A 20,715-nucleotide genomic window follows, 5' to 3' on the forward strand; every position below is an offset into this window, starting at 1 on the left:
TCCCCAGGCGGACGACGAGGAGGTTGGTGATAGCCCCTTTCGGATCATAGTTCCAAGGAAGCTACGTAAGTCATTCCTCAAATACTTCCATGATTCTGCATTGTCAGGTCGAGGTAGCGGCAACAAGACTTATTCTAGGTTGTGTCGTATCGCGACTTGGCCAGGCATGAGACAGGATGTTTTGCGGTATACACGCAGATGTCCGATATGCCAGAAGTCTAAGCCACGTGGAGGGAAGCCTCCCGACTTGCTGCAGCCAATTGTTAGCCAGAAACCTTGGCAGATAGTCGCATGTGACATAATGGGTCCTTATCCCAGAAGTCCCGGTGGTAACCAGTATCTGTTAGTTGTTACAGATCACTTCACGAAGTGGGCTGAGCTTTACCCGCTGCGGAAGTTGGTGTCCGCTCGGATCTGGGACAGACTGCTGGACGTTTTTTCCCGGTTTGGATTCCAGGACCAGCTCATCACGGATTAACGCCTCGTACTTTACAAGTAGGGTGTTTGAGGATAGCTGCTCTACATTGAGAATACGTCACGTAAAGACGTCCCTTATCACCCCCAGGCGAACATAACTGAGCGGCTTAATCGCAACATCAAGATGACGTTGGTATCTTGTACCGAAAGGCATAAAGATTGCGACGCACGTCTTACGGAGCTTGGCTTTGCCACTCGTACTACGGAAAATAGGTCGACAGGATTTACCCCGGCTTATTTGCATTTCGGACGGGAAATGGTGTTCCCCCTCAAAACACGTTGCGAACACGGCACGCACAGCCTAGTCGTTCGTACGCGAAGTATGCTAATGATCTTCACGATAGAATTTCGACTGCCATTCATTCGGCACGAGAGAGTCTTGAGGTCGCAAGACTGGAGCAGTCTCTCCAGTACAACAAAGGTCTGCGCCAGGTCATTTACCGCGTTGGAGACCTGGTCCTAAGGTGAACACATCCCCTTGGCGATGGAGCGAAAGGCTTTGCTGCCTCTCTCGCTAATCGATGGGACGTCCCTTATCGGGTAAGCGCACAGCTAACTCCGGTCACGTACAGGCTCGAGCATTGCAGCGGCAACGAGGAAACGGGCCCCGTCCACATACAAGACCTCAAAACCTTCAGCCAGCGCATCTCGGACAGCGGCAGGTGTGGAGGAGAACCACGATCTAGCATCGCAAGCCCGCTTTCCCTCAAGCCCCCCTAGGGCTGGTCAACCATCCCCCCAAGAGACTACTGCCCAGGGCGGGGTTCCCGGGATTAGCCGCCATAACCTTCGCCCACGTAAGCAACCGAGGTGACGTTTTTTCTTTTTTTGGTCGCAGGCCTCGCCCGAGGTCCCGAACCCCCAGTCGGTACCCTCCACCTCCACTGTCCAGTCGGCCCACCCAACCTGCTCTGGTCCACTCCGCCCCCCCCCCCCCCCCGGCCGCTCCACCATGTTGCCACTTGGACCACGCTAGATCACCTAAGAGAAGCGAGCATCAGCTACGTCTCCCGACGACGCTGGCGGGACCAAGCTCGACCCTTGCGGGGAGACCCCCCATCTACGATCCCAGAACCCTTCAGGGGGTTTACCCCTGAGGAACGGTTCCCCTCCGAACCACCAGCACTCTACAGCCCGGAGGAAGTGCTGCGACTGTGCCCCACCTGACAGGTGCCCCAAATTCACACTGAGACACATCGCCGTGGGTCCCTCCACCTCGGCCACACCCAAGGAGCACCAGCCCCGTCTAATCCGGTGAACCTGCACGACCTCCAGGCAGCTCTAGCTGTTATTCGTCGTCTACAGCCGAAACTTCTTGCCCCTTCCCACCAGCTTCCTCGCACACAAGAAGATCATCTCCTTGATCTGCCGGAACTACTGGACATTTGATTTCTTGACTTGACTCCTGCGCTTAGTGGGGGAAGGAGTGGGATGCCGCGGCCGCACGGCCGCGCCGTTATCTCGCCGGGAGAGGGCAAACTGGCTGTCTCTCCCGGAGAAGATTATTTGACTCGAGACCGAAAAGGCAGAAGGTCGCTTTTTCCTGAGTGGAGCGCGGTTCTTGGAAAATTGCTCCCACACGGTTCACTTGGAGACAGTCCATGTAAGTTCCTAGGAATGTTTCCCGTGTACACTTTCCCGTTCATTGATTAAAAAGTGTGCTTTTCACTTCTGTCTGTGTCTTCCGGTGCAGCAGCTGTGCAAAAGACTGGTTGGGTTCTACCCCAAGTGGGATATAGGGGTCGGAATCCCATGGCAGTTAAGCGGATTATCTTCGAGAAGGACGGTCACTGACTTTCGCTGGGCTCGGAAGTGACCCAAGAGACTCTCGGCGAAACGGGAATGGCTGCAGCTGACCTAAATTGGAAAGGTATTAGGGTCGTTGTCCAAAAACCATGGTTCCTTCTCTCCCAATGACCTTTTCAATTCATAAGCATTGCTGGAGTTTATTTCACGTCAGTATGGCAGCTAGGGAGCAGCTTGAGTTTCTGAGCACAGAACGAGGGTGTAAACATCTGCTCGTCGAGGGTTATATCTACCGTACCTCAAAGATGATGAACGGTACCATACAGTGAAACCCGCGTATAACGATATTGACGGTAATCGCGAATTCCATCGTTGTACGGGGTACATCGTTAAACGAGGGCTGACCTAAATAGCGCCACCCCGCGTGTAGCAAAAGAAAAAGAAACAGATGCTAAAAAAAAAAAAAACGCGAAGCTGTGTGACATCGCAGTGGCTTGGGAAAACAGCGATCAGAACTCGTGGAGGGAACCAGACAACATAGCAGGACAACTTCTGGCAACACTACACGTCACCATTCCGCAAGTCGGCTTCACCTAACGCCTGCGTGCTCTAGGAGAAGCTCGCTTTAGAACACTGTCGCGCGACTCGCGGGTGGAAAGCACGTGGTAGGCCTTTTGAATCATCTCGCGAATTTGAGCCAATGCGGCCAAATACGGAGACACAAAAGCGTTACCACCTACCTCTTTCACTGACAGCATTGGAAAACGAACAGTCGCTGTCTACTTTCTTGCCTCAAATTTTATTCTGGTTTAATTCTTTTTATGTGAATTTCAGATGATACGAATTTTTTCCGCTACCCCGTGAGATTCGTAGCATCGAGACTCTACTGTATCTTATCGCGGCGAAAATCGCCGCGTGGTTACGCGCACGGGACAGCGTCCAACATCGTTATACGAATACTCGGAACCGCGGTCTCCATCGCTATACGCGGGTCGTATCCCCATAGAACCAATGTATATTTTGACGGTAAAATCATGAACCATCGTTTTATGAGTGATATCGTAATACGCGATGTCGCTATCCGCGAGTTTTACTGAATATTACAAATGTGCTAGAGGTTACCGTGCTACCGTTGTGCTCTCCGAAGGAGCATACAGCAGCCACTGGGGACAGCATACCCCCACAAGAGCGAGAACATACCAGATAAGCAAGAGCGAGTTACAGACGCCACATGACCGCCCTGAAAGATTCTGTATGCCGGCAGCCCATGAAGCCTATCCTTCAGCTCTACAGGTACGAGGTTCTTCATTTTGTTATGTTACATTTGACAATGCGAACGTGCGTAACTAGCGTGGAAAAATTGATCTTGCGGGCATTTATTGTGGATATTGCATTCCAGAGACCAAGCTGCAGCGCGCATCACTGACACCCAAAGTGCAGCAGCGATGCCGTCGTTCACTGATGTCAAGTCAAGGGCTGCTGGCGGAAGACACTGGACGGCGACAACTTTCTTCAGTTCAGAGGATAAAATATTGGTGAGCAGCTTTCTACGTTTGTCAATAAAAGGCCCTGAATAGCACACGGTTGAATACATGCTTGCATCTCTTCAATCAATATTTCAGGCGTTTTCAACACAAGGAAATCTGGAGAAGCTCTGCCGTGCGGGTACCATCTTTATCAACGGGACCTTTAAAGTCATTCAACGAATTTCTCTACTTAAAGCAAAAAAGATCCAGCACTTACAAATTGGTTATATGGAGGTTCTGTATTGTCAATGTTAGTATTATCAGTTTGGTGCATTCTGCTTACCTGTATAATAGCCTAGTGCATTGTGGTTGCCTGTATCTCTATCGATTCTTTATTCCCTATCTATTCTCTACTGATTCTCTATTTTATTCTCTTCTACTTACAGTACAGTCAACAGCCAGCTGGCTGTTACCTGTACTGTCACACCTGCCGCACGCGCCATTAGACTTCTGATAATCCTGAACCAAGTCATAATCACGAGCATCCTGTAGGTTGCAGTGATATCTGATGCGTTGCACAGGTAATCACGTCAGTGCCACACCCCTGCTTACGCTTGTATCTCCGAGCATATCACTTTGATAGCTCTGAAGCGATAGCATGGGAAGATCGTAGTTTCACCGTATCTTCCTAGTTAATTTTGCGTCTACTCGAATGAGTGCCGGCTTTTAGCTGGTTGGGATGAGCAAACAGTGACTCTAATGTGTTGTTCCCCCATGCGTTTGATCCCTTCGTATTCATGCAGAGGACGATCACTGCAGGTAGGAACCTCGAGAGGTCCGCCTTGCTTCAAACACGCGGACCACAAGGCTGTCTAGCCACTGAATCTCCGCTAATTCACTATTTCGGTCACCAAAACCTGGTGCTCACGTTGCAGTGTGTTTAGTGTGGTTTCCGTTACACAGTCTTCCACTGGTATATTCGTGGAGCGCTTTTCCAGGTGCTCGCAGTATGGAGTCTCCCTCTTACTGTTTACCCTTTCTTTTTTTTTTTAACAGCTATTATGTCCCAGCCATCTCGATTCCCAGAGAGGACAAGGAAGACGCCGTATCAGGGACGCTCTCGATCCTTTCTACCAAGGCGGCGGTCTGCCGCTACCTGGACAGTCGTCAGCAACGGCTACACAGTCTCCTGGGCTTCTCATTCCAAGTGGTCCGCGCAGGCCCGCCCTCTGAGGACCCAGGACCCTTCACGCATCCAAGGCCGTTCCAAGACTTGACGCTTGCCGAGAGGCACCCGGCAAACCCTTTCCTACCCCTCTCACCGGAAGAGCAACGCCTGCTTTGCCCAGACTGTCAGGTCCCCCAGATTAATGTTGCCGCCCATCACCGCGGACAGTTGCATCGCTCCCGAGTGGAGGGTAGCAACCCTGCCAATGTCGACTTAGCCGCCGCCGTAGCCACCGTTCACAGGCTACACCCCCATCTCCTGAGACACACAGACGAAGTAGCGCAGGCACCCCCACAGAGGGACGACGACCTCATTGACTTGGACATCCCCGACGACCTGTGAGAACTGTGCCTGTTGGCTTGTGGGTGGGGAGTATGGGGTGGCGCCACCAGACATCTGAAACAGGACACTGTTATCACCACGGGTCGCTGCCGCAGGAAGCAGATCATTTAAGCGCGCGCCGACGGCGTTTTGGGGGGTGTGCTCACGGGACTGGAGCGGAGGATACTTATCTGTTGCTGTACTACACGGTGCGTCTGGTTGCGGTGTGCCAAGGTAAAATAAATATTGGTTGTTTGTTCAATTGGCTGAGTGTCTCTGTCCCTTCGCAGGCTGGGCGGACGGGCGGGTACGACCCCGAGAGTGGGGAAGTTTGCCCATAGAATGTTCTCCTCACGAGTTGCGTCACGACTGGCTCTGCGCAAATGTTGTTTCCATTTTTAAAAGCAGCAGTTAAACCAATGTTTAAAATTATAGTCCGATATCACTCGCGGCTGACTGTGCAAAAATGTTGGAACATGTAATTTACAGTAACCTGATGGAGCACTTATGTCAGAATAATCTTTTCTCGTCAGCACAGCATGACTTATGCACAGGGATATCCACAGTGACTGAGCCCATTGATTTCCATTTTGATATATCGTCATCCTTCGACAGTGGTGTTCAAACAGATGCTGTATTTTTTAAATTCAGAAAAGCCTTCAATAGTGTTTCTCGCACAGTTATAATATACAAGCTTGCTTCACTACATTTCACCAATGACCACTTATCATGGCTAGGAGTTTACTTCACTAACCGTGAACAGTGTGGCTTTTCAAAACAGTTGTGTGCTCCATTATCCTTTCCAGATGGATCCAGGTAAGTTTTATCGATGGCACTAGGTGTATATCTATAAGGACTGAAGACTCCGAGCTCAGCTACGACGACGACCCTGAATGTAAGGGCTTTTCATAATTTTTCATCACAAGTGGAATTTTGAAACTAATTTCGTCATTTATTATTTCTTTTAGATATCCCTGCTACGAATGGACATTACGATTTGGAAACTGAACAATACTCATCAAATTGTAAGGATGAATCTATGTTGGATCCTTCAAGTCCTTCCACTTCGTCGCAAAATGGGCATGTGACAGCTCCAACACCTGCGGAATGGAAGGAGGATGGACGAAGGATGCTATGGAGAACTGCAGTGACGGTCTACAACGCCTTTCGAGTTCAAGAGGTCTGAAGGCCTTCCACAGAGCGTAGTGAGCGAAAAGTAGAGAGAAAAAAATCGTGGCACCTCCAAGGGATGTATAATGTCACATCACAAAATATTTATGCTCTAGTAGTAACCGTTGTCGCTGCAGGCGCCATTAATGGGGGAGTTCCTTGTAGAAACCCCCAATCACCCGAAAGTTTGTAGCGACGCTCCGGAATCTCCTAGAAACTTGGGGTTTGTTTTAAATTGTAGAAGGTGGTCTATTTTATAATCGCAGCAAAATTCCCGCCTTTTTATCTTCCCCTGTCATTGCTTGCGTAACCCGTCACGAACGCAAGTTTCGCCTAGGTTTGCGATTTTTTTACGCAGGTTTCGTAGGCAATGACGGGGGATGGTAAAACGGCAGGAATTTCGCTGCGATTATAAAATAAACCACCTTCTACGATTTAAAACAAATCCCAAGTTTCTAGGAGATCCTGGAGCATTGCTACAAACTTTCGGGCGATTGGTCGTTTTTAAAAGGAACTCTCTCCTTAACGGCGCCTGGAGCAACAACGGCTACCACTAGAACATAAATATTTTGTCATGTGACATTACAGATACCCAGGAGCAGCCACAATTTTTTTCGGCTTGTATGGCGGTAGGTAGAGCGCACTCATTGGATCCTTTCGCGTGGAATGACCCTATTACAACAATTATTTCACAAGCATATCCCTCCAAGTATGGCTCTCGAAAATACGCATACCGAGTGTTGGCACAGTATGTGCAAGCAGGCAGTTACGGCAGGCAGGTAAGACTTTTGCACTTACCTGGTGTTTTCTTCCCATTGTTCCATAGAACTTCTACGTTAATTGTGTACAACACACACGTCGAACAAAACGAAGATCGAAGTCCAGCGACAGAGGTCAGCACATCGTTCCTTCTCAAAATTTGTCAGTAATCATTGTCCCTCACGATGCACTGAAAAAAAAATTACACACTCAGACAAAACATGCAAAATAAAGTAAAAATAACTGTGGGAAGTTTTTCAGCATTATTTGGACTGCCCCAGTAAGACATTTGATCAATGGTATCATGCCATAAGACACTTGTTCGAGCACAAACTGCACATTTGAGCAATTGTGATCTAAGTACCTTGAAATACGGACTGACCCAAATAATATACACAGGACCATATGCAGGGCCATATTTCCTTTGTATTATTACTCTGCACAGACCATTTTATGGGAAGAAATAGAAAGTGTGGAAAACCATGAATAAGTATGGCTTTGGGGATGCTGGACAGCCTGGACAACGGAGGAAAGATTGCTGAGGAGACCGTGCACTGCATTTCCCCACCGTATGTGGGAGAAGTGACGTGTAACATCACGTCTCTGTGCGCTAAACATAAAAAAATTTGCGGATGCTGGGTGGCACCATTTGTTATGGGCAGACGAATGGCGTTGAGGAGAAAGTGTGGTGCAACACAGCACAAGTACAGTCAACCCTCGATTTATGAACCTTCGATTTATGAATTCCCTCGTTTTATGAACAGGAGCATGAGGAACCAAACTTTTTACATGAGTTTTTTCAATCGTTTTATGAACCTCGATATCCGAATAATGAATGGAATTTCTGGGAACGAACTACGAGTTGCCCAGCGTTTTTGCTCTCAATTTATGAATGGATCGTTCCGAGGTCAACAGAAACCTTCAAAGGGATTATTCCATGGTCTTATGAATGGCACCGGAACAGACGAAACTTTTTCCAGGTATCGCACCCTCGGTTTTTAAACTCTCGAAATCCGGACAACAAACAGGTTTTCCAGGGCCGCATTGGGGGACCAAGTGTTCCTGGCCTCAATTTATGAACGATTTCAGAGCATACTAGTGGCGTGGTCCCCATCGATGTCAGCTATTGTGCGAATTATATGTTGCATTATAAACGCAAACCCAACTCTCAAATACTGAGGGTGAACACCCTCTGAAACCGAGGGTGTTCATAAATCGAGGGTTGACTGTATACGAAACATCAATGTTTTAGGGACGAGGGTTCGTGCGAGGAGATTGCTTGTCCGTAATAAATGGAGATGGGAAAACTTCCGACTTCTCTAGGCAATATGTCACTCAGGCCACTTAGCATTCTTTCTTCCACGCAAAGGCTTTATATGTATCGTTGCACTATTCGCTCAGAAATCGAATGGTGTCGGCACGCTGTGGAGAACGAAACTACCTTAGTGTGGATAGCTTCCTCGCGTCGTCTGCTTTTACATGTTCATTCCGCATTTAGTGCAGTAGGTGGAGCATTGAGGAACTGAACAGTATCGTATCATAGGGACTGTGCAACAACCTGGTGGCGCTGCGATGCGGCCTCCGGAGAAAGTATGTTGCGTGATAGCCGCCGGGCAGCCAGCTAAGGCAGAGTTCTGTGTGGTGGTACATAAAGGCGTGGTGCTTGTATTTCACATTGCAGTAGCCTTAAATACTTCGTGGACAGCTCTGTCAGGGAGGCAGTCTCTGTGATGGCCACTTAGCTGAATGACCTGGGAAGTTGTAGGACTCTGGATGTACCAGAACTTCTAGTATGACTCTTGTGCACATTTTTAGTTGTCTTGGTTGTGAAAGGACATAACATTTCACATGTGTGATATGTATCCAGCACGTGTGGGAGTGTGTCCAGCACGTGTGGGAGCACTGTGCTAAAAACATTGTTTTTCTCATAAATCAATGAGTGTGTGCTGCAACTAAATCAGGGTGCTCAGGCATTGTAAGGGACAGCACAGCTACATGGGTGACCACAAGATAGTTCAGGAAGTTCATACGGCTGACTAGCTTTATTCAGCCGAGTGATGTTGAATAGGCAGCAACATACTCGTTCAAAGAGGTAACTCTGGTTTATAACGTTAAAGTTGGGTTGGCAATGCAACCTGACAACCACACATTTTGTTTCGTGGAAGTCACTCAAAAATCACACGTGTGTTGCGAATGACATAGTCATTCATTAGACTTGGCATGGTGGCACCAACATGGGGACATGGTCTACGCTTTTCGTCATATTATTTCAGTTTTACACCGTCGCATCCCCAGACGACCGCCTCCCGGACGCTGTTGTGACAGGTTTTCATCACCTGCAATACATGTGTTCAGCAACTCAACCCATATCACTGGAACAACTAGATGCTTCGAAAATCTACGATTATCCGTTGGCAATCTTCTCACTCTGCGCAAGAACCGGATTAGACGCAACAGCAGCAGTCACAGCAGTACTACATATTCACAGCATTCACGTAGGGACAGGCACTTGGCATGGTGGCACCAACAAGGGGACATGGTCTAAGCTTTTCGTCATATTATTTCAGGTGAGAAAAAAGTGCAAGCGCACAAATATGTACAATATGATACCCGCAGTGGTGCCGCCATGCCCGATTGTTCATGGGAGCTATATATGTGAGTGTTTCAATGATACCGCCCTGAGACTGATCTGCGCCTGAGACTGATATCGAATCCAACCCCGGGCCAAATTACGAAATGCCGCAGTTATCCTGTGACGTTGTTTGCCTCTTTTGCATGAAAGATTGCTCATTCATTCCCTACATAACTTGCAATGACTGTAACAACCACTATCATACTGGAAAGTGCTCGGGAGTTTCAGAGTCCAGCGTTACAAAAAAGTCATTTGAAAAAAAAAAAAACTCATGGCGCTGCTCGACCTGCTCAACCGCCAGGTTACGCTCGAAGGAAACCAAGGAGGTGGATGAAAATTTGGTATACAGACACAGCTGTCGCTCCTCTCGAGCCAACTAGCATGTCTACCAGAAATTAAGGCCAACGTGGATAAACTACTACCTGTAGTCGAGACAGTACAAAACATTGAGTCATCCCTCGAAATGCTGTCTGCGAAATATGACGAGTTATTGATCCACATTGCACAACAAGACAGCGATATCAAGAACCTTAGAAAGTGTGTGGACGTCATTGAAGCCAGTTGTAACAAAACAAACGATATACAACAAAAACTAAACAAGTTGGAACAATACGGCCGTCTTAACAATACTGAGATACACGGCATAACGGTTATTCTTCAAGAAGACCTATATCAAAGAGTGAATGACGTAGCCAAGGTTTTGCAAGTGCCTCCTCTTACAAGGGACAATACTGAGGCCATTCACCGGCTACCCACAAAATCGGGAAAAATACCTAAGATTATTGTCAAATTTGTAAATCGCCATGAAAGAGACGCATGGGTTGAAAGTCGAAATAAATTAAGAAGTACTGAAACTACTAGGCACGTATACATACAGGAGAATATTACGGATGCGAACAGTAAGTTGCACTGGATGGCGCGTACCAAAGCCCGCGAAACAGCATACGCATTTGTATGGACCCATCATGGTGTTGTCCATGTAAGGCAGGTACAAGGCAGCAGGGCTATCCGTATAGAGGCTGAAGAAGATCTTACCAAAATTGTGTAACTCAGTGTGTTTTAGACCAAGTCGTCCTTATGAGCCAACTTTCTCGATTTTATCAACTCTTGAATATGTTACAAATGCAACCTTTGACGATACTGTGTCTCGTTTCCATTCCTACTTATCTTTACTTCATTTGAATGCCCAAAGTCTCTGGGCAAAAAAAGATGATATCTACTTGTTCCTTGATTCTCTAAGATGCCCTTTTGATATCCTGGCCTTAACTGAGACATGGTTTAAGCAGGGTGAAGACCCTATACACTTTCCTGGGTATTCCCCTGTCACTCTACAGCGTTCAGCAAAACGCGGCGGCGGGGTCGCTGTTTATTTAAAGCGCGACTACACCGTTGAAAGCAATCTCACTACCATAAATGATGATGTCGAATGCTTGGTCAAAACAACTTGCGGCATACTTGTCACAGTAATTTACAGGCCTCCATCGGGAAAGGCTGATTGGGGAAGCAGATGGCATGAGGTTGCCTCTTGTCATCATAGGCGACCTAAACATAAATTTTCTTTCGCAGGATTCTCTAAGCGTTTCCAATCTTTATGAATCTTTTGGTCACACAAATTTGATTAATATTCCAATAAGACCACAATCAAATACATTACTCGATCCTTGCATTACTAATAGTAAACGTGTACTATATTCCGGAGTGTTCTCAACATTGATCATCTATCTGTCTTCTGCGTTTTATCATTAACAACAACTAACACTAGCCCACGTAACCACCTCCAGTCCCAAGAGGTCAGGATTATAAATGAAGAATCACTAGACAATTTTTATAGCAACATTGCAAATCTTGAATGGGATAACTTTTACACTGTAAGGGACCCCACTCTCCTGTACCAGAAATTGCTAACCAACATATCTGACTGCTATACCAAATCTTTTCCAAAAGTAGCGATGCACCCTCGATGCAAAAAAGCGCCCAAACCTTGGGTAACCCACTCATTCTTAGACGAAATCAAAAAGAAAAATAAACTTTTCCACAAGTTTCTGAAACCGTGCGATCCAGAGCATTTCCAGGAATTCAAGCACTTTCGTAACAAAATCACAAAAAGAACTAAAAAAGCAAAACTAGAATATTATACTAAGTTATTCAACCAGAACCACAACAACGCCCAAAAGACATGGCGCACACTACAGGAAATAGCTTTTGGATGTGCACACTCTGAAGTACCGAAAGAGTTTACTTTAGATGGTAACAAGTACGCGGGTCCTTCTCTAGCAGAGATCATCAATAATCACTTAATCAACGTCGGCACGATGGATGTGCCAAATAACCATCAATCAGAGACATCATTCCATCTATACCTCAACCAATCACAACTTGACTCACTTTATTTGTACCCTGCGACCCTGGTCGAAGTTGAACATGTAATCTTATCGTTAAAAGTGTCCAATTCGGTGGGCGTGGACGATCTTAAAGTTCTTCCGATCAAACACGTTGCCACCGTACTATGCCACCCGCTATGTCACATAGCAAATAGCATGTTCGTATCAGGGGTGTTTCCTGACAGTTTAGAGATTGCAAAAGTGATAATATTAAGTAAGGGTGGAAATAAAAACGACTTGAACAATTATAGATCAATCTCGATCCTCCCTCTATTCTCCAAAGTACTAGAAAAGTTGATAAACAAACGTTTGCTCTCCTTTTTACAAAAGCACCGCATAATTTCAGAATCCCAGTTTGGTTTCCAAAAGGGTAAATCAACAGAAACTGCATTACTCGGAGCAAAGGATAAAATTATAGAGAACATTGAGAATCGGCGGTACACTATCGGTCTCTTTTTGGACTTCAGAAAAGCATTTGACAGCATCCAGCACGACATACTACTACATAAACTTTTCACATATGGTATTCGGGGTGTGGCCTATGATCTTTCCAAGAGCTACTTTGACAATAGGCAGCAGTGTGTATACATACATAATCAACATTCTTCGAAGCAGGTGATAAAGTACGGTGTACCACAAGGCTCAATTTTAGGACCGGTTTTCTTTCTATTGTATATCAACAATATTACCTCTGTTCCTTGTACTAATGAAATAATCCTGTACGCAGATGATACAAATGTCTTTTTCAGCCACACCTCAATAAGCCACTTGAATGTCACTGTAAACAAGTATCTCCATGAACTGTCTACGTGGCTCCGTGCAAATAGATTAAAACTTAACGTAAACAAACGAAGTACCTAATATTTTGACCTAAGAATAAGCCTCTAACACCTGACGAAATAGAACTATGCATTGGTACGGATACCGTCGAGCAAACCCGAGCAATAAAATTTATTGGAGTGTGGTTCCAAGACAACCTATCGTGGAACACGCATATCGCTAAAGTGTCATGCGACATTGCACGAAAAATCGGTGCCCTAAGTAGAATCAGGCACGTCATATCTAACTGGCTCAGGCACACGCTCTATTATGCCTTAATCTACCCTACACTTCAGTATTGTTTATTAGCGTGGGGATGCACAACCAATACAAATTTCGCGAAAATTTTTACGCTGCAAAAGCGAGCATTGCGTTTCATAGTGAATTCCCCATGAGTGTCGCAATATCATTTCAAGGAACTCAAAATTCCGCCCATTGAACAACTTTACTCACTGCGACTGGGCGTATTCGCATATATAACACCACGGTCCCTTAATAGCTTACTGGTCACGCAGCTTCTCCGTCACTCTATGGGAGAGCTTCGCCTAGAGACCGAAGCGCCCGCGCGCTGGCAGCAGCCTCGGAATGCGGGAGTAAACGTGTGCGTCTTCTCATTCCACAATATACGCATGTGTTGACGCTGCGAGGTTATCCATGTGCTAGCAGTATGCCACAAACATGTTGTGTCACGATGTGCCGTTCGAGGTATCCCGGGGGAGAAAAAGTGTCTATGTTTACGTTCCCGTCGGATGGAAGCCAGCGGGATAAGTGGAAACGTGCCATTCCTCGGACCGAAACTGAGCGATTCTCGTTCGACTCGCCACACACACGTGTGCGAGAAGCACTTCGATCCGACTGATATTGTGTGGCACAACGAGTTCACCATCAACGGCGAAAAAGTGCAGCACAAACGCGACAAGCCAAAGCTTCGTGAAGGTGCAGTGCCACGCGTATTCGACGGTTGCCCGTCCTACCTGAGCACTCAGAAACCCCGAAGCCGCTCCGTCAAGCAACGCGGCACAACTAATGCTCCCGTCAAAAGAAAGCGGGGCAGTCGTCACAGGCGATTGAAGCAAGTCCAGAGCCAGGTAGACCTGAGCTTGAAAGCTTTCAGCTTCAAGACAACGCATCGGCACCAGTGGGCGCAGGTACGTGTTCGTCATTCTGATTATATGGTGCTCAACTAAGATTTCTCAATCCGTTACACTGGCATACTTGACAGTTGCCTTATCTGCAGGTGATTCAAGAGTCATCTCCGCTGGAACGAATTCCTCACGTGGCGTGTCCACGCAAGGTAGGAATATAAGCATTCACTGATAAATGGAAAATGACAAATACCAGCTGAGTCTGCCATACCCCGTGCCTGGTGTGAAATTTATAACTAGTTTTTGTACCAGCCTCATAAGGACTGCAGATGACAGCACTGTTTGTTTACTAATTTCAGATCAGTCATGTCAGACCGAGGCGGAGATGTGCACCAAGGCGGAAGTTAACAGGTTGAACACAAAACTGTGGGCTGCCTTGAAGAAAGTTCGGAGCCTTCAGCGGAAGATTGCTCAACAGAAGACAGCATGTATGACCAAACACACGTCTCATGGAAAGCTGGCCGCTGTGGAGAAGCTCCCAGACAGGCAAAAGGTTATACTCAACCAAAGCCTTAAGAAAGCCAGTGCCAAGTCATCATCTGCAATGAGGTACAGTGTGTCCACTTATACGGTGGGCCTATAATAGCCATTATGGAACCACGATTTGTACTTATTGTAGCTGTGACTATAGTCCACAGGGTGACGTAGTACATGCAGGTACAGTGCTGAATGGATCTACGACAGCCTCCTTTTGAAAATAAAGTCGACAGCTGTGTATGCTTTGCTTCGGGAGAACGACTACCTACCACTTCCCTCTCCACGCTCGATTTACTGCTACATGCGGAGCCTGAAGGCAGATTTTGGTTTCGACCCAAGTATATTCCAACTGCTCAAGGAGAAGGTGGTAGGAATGTATGAAAGGGAGCGAAGAGGTATTTTTTTTGCAGCCTGTCTTTGTCTTTTGTCTTTGCAGCTTGTTCTAAGTTGTCATAAGTGACTAAGGTTGTCACAATGATTAGCGTTTGCGGCACATAAGCAGTGTGCAATAAAGTGGTTGAAATAATGGAAATGTGCTGAAAGCACAGGCTAATTAGCTTTCCCAATACACTTAGCACTGTCTCAATGTGTTCAATCAGTTGTGATGCTCATAGCAATTGTCACTTCAGCGAATTTGATGAAGAAACGAGAAGAAAGGCTCCTTGGTATGGTAAATGCTAGTATCTATTTTCGAGCCTACAGCAAATGACAACTTGGAGGGGACCCAATTGACCAGAACCAACCCTGACCAGTATTATAAATCCGCGTGTGGCTGTGGTTCGTATGAAACATAAAAAAGAAAAGTTCGAATAATTTCCTGTCATTATATGAGCGCAGCTGCGCACAAATCCTTCAATCTGTTTCCTGTTCCTTCCAGTTCCTGTTCCAACCTGTTTCCTTCAATCTGTCTTAATCTTTCAACCGTATGCAATAGGACAGTCATAATGACAAATGATTAAAAAAAACATTCAGTCGCAACAAATTGTTCTGTATACTGTAGAAGTGGTTTTTTCCGCGTGGAAAATATTTTCGCGTTTTCGAGCAGAGCTGCTTTGAGGATTGATTCGCGAGAACTTAAATTCGCGACACAGGTTTCCGGGAGTGCTTTGCTCTTGCATATCGTGCCGCCGTCAATACTCGGGCTTATTTCAGCACGTATTAAGACATCCGTTGTTCACGTGGATTGCGGCATTCTAGATCTATTCCTTTCTTCTCCTCACAGAGATAGGAGGAAAGGTCCTGTCGAATGACCTCGTAGGAGGCCGTAGTACTGGCCGTGTGCAAGTTACCAGTTTATTTTAGCAGTTCTTATCAATTATCACTCGGGGCACTGACCAGTTCGGTTGAGATGTGGTACTATCATTCAAGCTGGTTTTGAGAATGCGGGGAAAGGCAAGTTCTGGCTTCATGGTATATTGCATGTATAGTGCAAAGTGTTTATAGGAGTAACAAAAGCATGATGAATTTTAATTTCTTTTCATCTTGCCTGATGGGATAAAACAATCTTCTGCGCTTGCTTAAACTGCCTATGCTACAAAAAGGGTCAGGTAGACGCGGTATAGCGTCGAACGCTGAACGATTTTCGCCCTCATATGGCCAGAGTTATTCGCGGGAACTTAAATTCGCGATTTTGGAGGTGTGCGCGAAAAACGCGAAAGATAATTCCGCGCGAAAAAAAGCACTTCTACAGTAATCACTGGCAGCGTACATTAAGGAACCGTGGTAAAATACTCCTGCCGTTGTGGCTTTGCTTGAACTACGTAATCATAGAGGCGCCCTCGCTTATGTCGACAGCTACCACACAATGCGCGTCGACTGCGTATGCACGAGAAGAAGTGACCAAAGCATCAAAGTCAGTATTTAAGCAACTTAGAAGGTTATTAAGAGAAGCAAAGATTCCCACTTCAGAACGGGAAAGGCACACCACTCATGACAATGCATCGCTGACACACGTTCACATCAACAGCTTTGCAGCTAGTGGACAAACAAAAAAGCCAAGAAGGAAAAAACTATGAAGCAACGACCTATTAAGAGCAACTGTACCATGTACAAGAACATTTTTTTCGAGCATTTCTGGAGCCGACACGCTTACAACAACACCACGCGATGTCCCATTCCCGGATAGCATAGCCACATTTCATACCGGAAACCTATCAGTCCTATAAATATATTTTAATCACTGCTGCAGGAACTCCCTTTCCCTCTCCGATAGTATAATATTTTTTGCACTAAGCCGTGTCACCAGCTTTATCAACCAGCAGGGCTTTCCAAATCCCCCCCCCCCCCCAAATTGCCCCCTCACGGTACGCCCATGGTCAAAATGATGTGCGGCTATTGTCGGCAGGGCATCGCAGGGCGGGGCATGAGCTGGAAAGAGCACTGTGAATATACTGTGTCGGCTTAGAGCCATTATTTACTTTTCGGTACCAATAATTTCGGAAATTGTTTACCACCGGGAACGTAAGGACACGCGTTAACAAAAAGTGCACCTTGTATACCTGTTTAGTGTCCCTTTAAGGGAGTTGAAAGCTAGCGGTGAGAAAGACACTTGAGAGATGAAAGTGAGAGAAGCTGAAAATGGAGACAGACTTTTTTTTTTAAACTAGATCCGGCTGCTCCTGACCAAAACACCACAGTTACCGTGGATGAATAAAAGGGGGAGAAGAGCAACATGTGCCATTCCATGTATTCACACAGGCAACATTACCCCAGAATACCGTATTTTCACGCGTATTAGCCGCGGCTTATGCGCGATTTTTTTTTCTTACGGGCGCCCTGCGGCTTATCCACCGGTGCGGCTTATCTGATGACTATTTTTTCCTGGTATTTTCCCCATACGCCGATTTTAACGAAACGGCCGACAGTGTCTCTGGAACAGCACTGCCCTGCCGATGCACGAACAGTGCGTAACAGGGACGGGTCCACATTCGAGTAGATTGATCTTCCTGGTGCATTCCCCCAAGCAGCTTTAAGGAAAGTGGTGACAGTGATTCACGTCTTCTGGAAGATCACTGACCCATCAGCCCACGAAAAACACCCGACAAGGGCACAATCCGATCCTGGTAGAACTCCAGAACTGACCTCCTCTGTTGTACACTGTGCCGATCCCGGAGTATGGACTACAGGCTTTATGGCCTTCTCTATGGTCTCCTTTGTCGCGCAAATCAGTCGTCTCGTATTGCCCGCGGCTTATCTGCAGGTGCGGCTTATCTGCCAGAAAATTTTCAAAACGTCCCAAAAAACGCATCCTGCGGGTTATACGCGTGAAATTACGGTACTCTGGCAGATGATGTGAAAGATATCATTGATTTTGGATGCCACGTCAGCACAATTGCTGAACGTCACATTTTCCTGTGCACTGCTAACAGCGGGAAATATCCAGGGGGTGAGGGAAGCCACAAGATATCCCGAAAGAGACACATTCCAGTGCGCAGTCGATATTCCGGCACGGTAGGATGCTAAATGTAATATGCGGTGAAACTTTTGCCCTGTGAGCAGTATTTATTTTATTTATTTATTTTTGTTTGTTCTCTTCCAGTACAATGTTATGTGGAAATGACTTGGAACACAGAGTGTATTGCAATTTTGTGATAGCATGGAGGTGCAGGTGAAGCGGATAATAACACAGCATAGATGCAGGCGAGCTGGTGGATGAACTCCATAATGAAGAAAGCCTAAGCTACGTGACTCTGTCACTGAAATGTCACGTCTTCGAGACTACTTGTGGTCTCTCGACAGCGACAAAGAAAACTCATCCAGCTCTGAGAGCAAAACTGAATGGTCTGATAACGATCGTTTTACTTCTAGTCATATAGTACTTATTTTGCTTTTTCACTGCATGTGCTACTCATATTCTCACCTGATTTTCACCATGTAACTGCATCTTCTGGTCATAAATGTGTTATCGAAGAGTTATGTGGAATTTTTGGCAAGTTTTTGGATTTTTCGCAGATAAATTCACCTGTGTGTTAGAATCGGGGGCGCGTTAGAATCGTGCAAATACGGTTGTTTGGGTTGGCACAAGATAAGAAACTAAATGCACAACATGCCTTCCTGTATTTGTTGTGACTGTCACAGTGTTGCTGTTCCTGCACTCATGGCTTCAGACTCGCTCGAAATAAGTACCAATCACAGGGTCGGATTCCAGTTTTGATTACATATGGTATTAACGTACATACGGGAAGTGGCTGCCAATCGTAAAAGTTATATTCGTGCGCCAATGTGTTCTTTATGAACATCTCACATAAAATTTCAGCCGTCCATTGTGCGCGTTTCACTAGTGGGGGCTTGCTACCAAGAGCTCATCTCGACAATATGCATCCTGCTGGACTGGTACGAAGCTATCTTCACGAGCACAGAGCACACCGCTACAGTCGGGAACATGGAGCATGGATTTCGCGCGTAAGGTTCACAAACTCGTGAAATCTCAGATATATTCAAAGATATTCTATTTGTATTAAAAATATCGAATCTTCACATAGCCCTAGTGAAAGGGGGACGTGGAGATCAACACAAATTGTTTTACTTCATAATAGATTATTATCAAAATTTACACATATGTTGATGATGCTCCCAAAATGAATTCATCAAAAATTATAATGATATCTCGAGGACCTATTTCTCTACTTTTTTTTATAAATCTTTGCATTTTGTAATTTTGTTTTTCATGTGGTTGCAACTGATGCATCTGGCACAGAAACACATGACGATAGCATACATTCTAAATTGATTCACCTGCAAAATAAGAATTCCAAGGACTGTAGGAAGGTTCAGTGATTGCACAGAAACAAACCGCATCAAAATAGACTAAGTGGTTATGGAGATATCAGCTTCACAAGCGGTGCAGGTATGGCAAAAACTTGTTTTGAGAAAATGAAGTGCAAAGCTTCATACTTTTTCTACTGCACATTAGAAGGCTCCAACACTATAGGTGATGTGCAGAGCGACAGCCGCACCGTCATGTGGGAGACAACCGCAAGAGTGCTGGGAGTCGTACACTGCAACTGCATTGACAGATAGGCAAATCCAGCTACACTTGTTCGTTCATCACAGTGTTTTATGAAACAAGAGTCTGGACGTTTCTCGCCACATGTAATGGCATGCTGGAAATTATTTCTGTGGAAATCAGCAGCGTTCGAGCACCCGAACCTCCGAACTGTGTTTCCGTTATAAGAACCTGCCCTAGCATGAATGGCAGTTGCGACCTATAATTACGGTTTGCATTGTGGCGGAAATTTTGGGTTAACTGCTTTCAGAGGTGTGCGCTGCTAACAGAGGTAAAATGCAAAGGATTTTGCAATTTTCTCCTTTTGGCAATTTACGTATCACATTTTTCTGAAACAAGCCCACCTTGAGTAATTCACGATAGAAGTCGTGAGATATGCTGCTGGACTAGCTACCCGACAAAAAGGAACTTCTGCTTAAAGTTGTTATTTGTTACGTTAAGTCGGAATCCTCTCTTTCTTTCGTTAAAAAGGAACTTGTCAAACCTAGCACTGTTACCAAGTTAGCCAACAATACGCAAAGCAAACATTGTGCAATGAGAAGGTTGGCGAGAAGGTCGCAATGAAATGTATAGGTCAGCACACGTAAATCAAACTAATTTGGCTAGTTGAACTGAAAAGTTAACAAAGTAAGCATAGCATTGTTTAGTCCATCATCTTGTAGTCGTAACGTACTATTGCAATAGGAACACTGCCGTTGTTACATTGCTTCTGCGAGAATTATGCATGTGAAAATTGCCGCTTGAGCAAGTGCACGTTACACTTGGCCTTTCTCCTGAAGTGACACATTGTACAAAGAGTGACTTTCTATTTTTCTAGCTAAGCTAATCGCATTAGTTCAATTAACGCGTGACATTAGCAGAATCTGCTTGAAGTGTATGGAAGAAGCTTTGTGAGTGTAAACCAAAGGTCTCACATTTTTATGTGGTGCAGACTATACTCAAAAGTTAAACCACACCCTTTAGACATAAGTACAATTAAGGCCTGAAGTTTTCGGGAAATATTTTTTTCTAAATTCGGGGGTAAAAATCGGGTATATAAACATGTGCACTAAATTCATGCGAATTCTGGTGAAAAAACTTCCATTACGC

General features: G+C 45.8%; 1 protein-coding gene across 4 annotated transcripts in view; it reads right to left on the minus strand.

Moving 5' to 3' along the window:
• Positions 1-20,715, minus strand: part of LOC135388423 (uncharacterized) — an 84,789-nt gene that overhangs the window by 54,604 nt on the left and 9,470 nt on the right. Inside the window, exons 5-7 of one of the 4 annotated variants that reach the window (XM_064617978.1) lie at positions 7,207-7,357; positions 5,993-6,338; positions 2,388-5,613 (exon numbers count right to left, since the gene is read on the minus strand). The gene's annotated coding sequence lies outside the window, so the exon portion shown is untranslated. Of the gene's footprint in view, positions 1-2,387; positions 5,614-5,992; positions 6,339-7,206; positions 7,358-20,715 lie in introns of those variants that run through there. The other 3 variants (XM_064617979.1, XM_064617981.1, XM_064617980.1) reach the window with 3 other exon arrangements.

The sequence above is a fragment of the Ornithodoros turicata genome, chromosome 3 (genome assembly GCF_037126465.1).
Source record: "Ornithodoros turicata isolate Travis chromosome 3, ASM3712646v1, whole genome shotgun sequence".
In the NCBI taxonomy this organism is placed as follows: Eukaryota; Metazoa; Arthropoda; class Arachnida; order Ixodida; family Argasidae; genus Ornithodoros; species Ornithodoros turicata.